The sequence below is a fragment of the Cynocephalus volans genome, chromosome 6, assembly GCF_027409185.1.
Source record: "Cynocephalus volans isolate mCynVol1 chromosome 6, mCynVol1.pri, whole genome shotgun sequence".
Taxonomy (NCBI): Eukaryota; Metazoa; Chordata; class Mammalia; order Dermoptera; family Cynocephalidae; genus Cynocephalus; species Cynocephalus volans.
In genome coordinates, this window is record NC_084465.1 from 13,301,549 (window position 1) to 13,305,591 (window position 4,043).

Sequence of the window (4,043 nt, forward strand, 5' to 3'; positions counted from 1 at the left end):
AGTATGGAAAAGGCCTTGTCTAGCCACTGGAGATGCACATATTAGTAAAGTCTTTTTCAAAGAATGGTTCACAGTTAATCTAGATCAAATTGACTGGACTCGAATTCTAATTCCACCATTCAATTTTTTTGTGACATTGAATAAGCTAATTAATTCTCTAAACCTCAATTTCCCTTCCATAACTGAGGCTATTATTAGTCCTTACTTCGCAATGTTGATGTGAGGATTATATCAAATGAATTTAATATATTGTTAATGCATTAGCAAGTGCTAATACTTTTTAAGCTACAGTTATTTTCTACCATTCTATGTTCCATGGATAAAAAGTTTTTAAAAACATGGAAATCAGAAGATAATTAGATATTGAAAATTGTGTCTAAATAGCCAACTGATACTTAAAGGCTCGTGAATTTTCATGACCAGTGTTTGTTGAGTGCTTACCATGTGCTAGGCAGTGAGCTAGTGTTGCAGATAAAGTGATGAACAGATCCCACTTCCTGCCCTCATGAAGCTTCCCACCTTATGTGTAAAATTTGATACCTACCTCTGCAATGCTTTGTAAATTCTCCCTGAAAGATTATTAGTATTTTGAATATCAAAAATGAAATCTGAATTCCTTTGTATTGGGAAAGGGCTGTTTATAGATAAAATGCTATAAAACATCCATTCTAATTCTGCTTAATTGGAAAGGCATCAGTGTAAAATTCTAATGCCAGTTTTCTCTCTCATTGTTGACTGTTTATCCATCCAGCTCATAACCACAGTTCTACTCCATCTCTGACCCATGGAGTCACAGTCATTTTTTCCGGTACCACACCCACTTTTTAAACATCTCCTTTGAGAGTGAAGCTCCTTTCTTTAGCAGATGTAAATCCCTTTCTTTCTGAAGCTGAATGCCCATCACTTGTTCTTAATTGTTTGTTTTGTTTCACTCTCAAGTTTCTGGGTCTTAGCTGAATAAACTAAATCACCAATCTCAATAAGAAAAACTTTTAATCTCATCTACTTTGTTCTGCATTCCTCTAAAATTCCAATGCTTTCTTGTGACCTTGCCCATAGGAGTAACCATCCAGGACAATCAGCCTCTCATATATGAGTGCTAGTCTTTCAAGCCTTACATAACACAGATCAGCTCCTTGTAGCACACATTAGACTGTAAAGAAACCCTCCATCCCTCAACAGATCCTGCCTTGAAATAGGTTAGCCTTAGTCTTTATTTGATAACACAGATGTTGATGGACTACATCGTTGCAGTAAGTACAGAGGCTTGGGAGCCAGACTGTCTAGGTAACAGTCCAACATTTGCTGCTTTCTGGTGTGTGCATATATAAAAGGGTAATAATGAGACATTCTTCATGGATTTGTTATGATGACTAAATGAGATGAATCCACACAAAGTGTCATCACTGTATAGTATGTGCCACTGGATAAGTGATTAATCAAATTGTTAGCAGTAATTATAAAAACTCATTTTGTTTTTATGTTCAGTAGGCTCTGCCAGGCCATTTCCACCCACGGACAGTAATTAGAGTTGAGTTAAATACTTGTTGAACCCCAAGTAAATAAGGGCAAGCACTTATTCTTCTGAACAAGTCTTATGTTCACTCTTAGAGTAAAATTGAGAAAGACCCTGGAAGCAAGTAGCCATTCCAATTTCAGGGAAGGTTAGAAAGTGGAGTTTATAACACCCTGTGAAGCCACTTAAAATGTGTGAGAACTCATTCCTAACCATTGGATTTGCAATGTTAAAGTAAATGAAAATGGAAACCAGACCCGAAGAATCCCTGAGCAGATAAAGCCAGTTAGACCTCATAAGTGACCTTAACCTTGCTTGATTTGCAAACACAAGTGAAACTTCACTTGGGCTATTTCTTATAAATGCCTATCTTAAATAAAAATGAAACTCAAGGCTAACCAATCAGAAGCTGCTAAGTAACTTAAAGTTATATGACTACAGACTTTCCAGTAATATCAACCAAATAAGGCGACTATATTTTCAGTGCCTTACTTTCATGTTTACCCTATAACAAAGCCTTCCCTTTGTGTTTCCCTGCTTGAGTCTTCAAACCACTTCTGGTTTGGAGTTGCCTAATTCATGAACTGCTGCTTGCTCAAATAAACTCTTTAAAAATTTTATTGTGCCTCAGTTTACCTTTTAACAGTAAAGTAGACTGAATCAGCAACGATCAACCCACACTATGGCTGAAGAGTCAGCCAGGTACTTTCAATTATCTGGTAAAATTTCCCATTTCAGAGGAAAGGCATTCTAATGAGGGAAATGATACACAACTGGACTCACCCAGGTGGGAGCACTGATGAAAAGACCCTGGAAAGCCACATATAGAGGTGGATGTACTATATGTAATTCACAGCTCAACGTCCAACATTTTGTGAGGAATACATATACTACGCAAATAGTTTTGTTATTCATTTCAGTCTATTTTTACCTCTTTGCTAGCTAACCAGTTTACCGCCAAATTTGTAAACAAAGTTTATTATTTCCTCACTATCTGTATATATTTTTTTGCTTCTCTTCTCTTTTCTCTTATATGTTTTGTTTTAATTTTGTTCCTTCACTCAGACTACTAGTTAATTCCCTATTATGAGTCAATAATTTTCATACAGAATTTCTCAGCCGTCAGCCACACAGCTAACGAAATACCTCTGAGTTACTCTTTAACAGGGCAAGTGCAATTGTGAGAGAGTGGTTAAGTGTGCTGCTGGGTTTTGGAAATCAATTCCTTTGGCTGAAGCTTTTTTTTTTCTCTTCCAAATCTTATGACATATGCAACTAGTGAGTTTATATAGTTAAGATAAGGAGGACGGTATTCAACTTCTGGGATCCAAAAATGAATTAAAATAAATTATAATTACACAGATATTCAATTCAATGAGAAATGAAAAAATTGTATCTTATTAAATCATGTCTCATAGAAAGCCAATGAAAACACATCACATCTAAACTTTTTTCTGCAAAGGAAGAGGGAAAGCTTGCTCTTAACGTCATTAAGGCACAGATAAGAAGAGAGTAGTAAATTTTCCTGGATTTAGATTATAATTAGGCACCAAGATCTTGGGAGAACACTGAGGCTGGCTGCTCAAATATCACACCAACTGGGAATAACTTTCTTTGCACAGAGCTCTCCTCAAGGCACTCTTGACCTCCACGTTCCACAGGCTGTAGATGAGGGGATTGAGCATAGGGTTGACAAAACTGTAAAATAAGAGAAGGATCTTCTGCTGCTCCTCAGGATGGTGGGACATGGGGGCCATGTACATGATGATGCCACTGCCGAAGAAGAGCCCGACCACGCAGAGGTGGGAGGAGCAGGTGGAGAAGGCCTTCCTGCGGCCCTCCCCAGACTGGATCCTCAGGATGGCGACCAGGATGCGTGAGTAGGAGACCAGCACCAAGCACAGGGGCCCCACTAGGACAAATGCACAGCCTGCAAAGATGACCACTTGGTTGAGCCAGGTGTCAGCACAGGCCAGCTTGAGCACAGACAGGATTTCATAGAAGTGGTCGATTTCATGAGGCCACAGAAAGGCAACCTCAAGATCAGAACTAAATGGACCAGGGCCAGGAGGGAGCCACATGCCCAGGATGTCCCTGCCAGGATGATGCAGACTCTCCAGCTCACGATGGCAGAATATCGGAGAGGGTGGCAGATGGCCACACACCAATCATAGGACATCACCACCAGGAGGAGACATTCTGTCAGAGCGAAACCCAAAAAGAGAAAGGTCTGGGTCATGCAGCCAGCGAAGGAGATGGGCTTGGCTGGATTCAGGAGGTTCACTAGCATCTGGGGCACCGTGTTGCAGGCACAGGTAATGTCGACAATGGCCAGGTGTGAGAGGAAGAAGTACATGCGGGTGTGCAGTCTGGAGTCCAGAGAGATGAGCCCCAGGATGACCCCGTTCCCCAGCAGGGTGAAGGCATAGAGCAGAGTGAAAAGTCTAAAAAGGACTATGTGAATCCTTAGGCCAAGACAAAGTCCTAGTAAGATGAATTCTGTGACCACTGTCTGATTTTCCTTCAT

General features: G+C 40.1%; 1 pseudogene; it reads right to left on the reverse strand.

Moving 5' to 3' along the window:
• Positions 1-3,105: 3,105 nt before the first annotated feature.
• Positions 3,106-4,043, reverse strand: LOC134379967 (olfactory receptor 2A1/2A42-like; annotated as a pseudogene).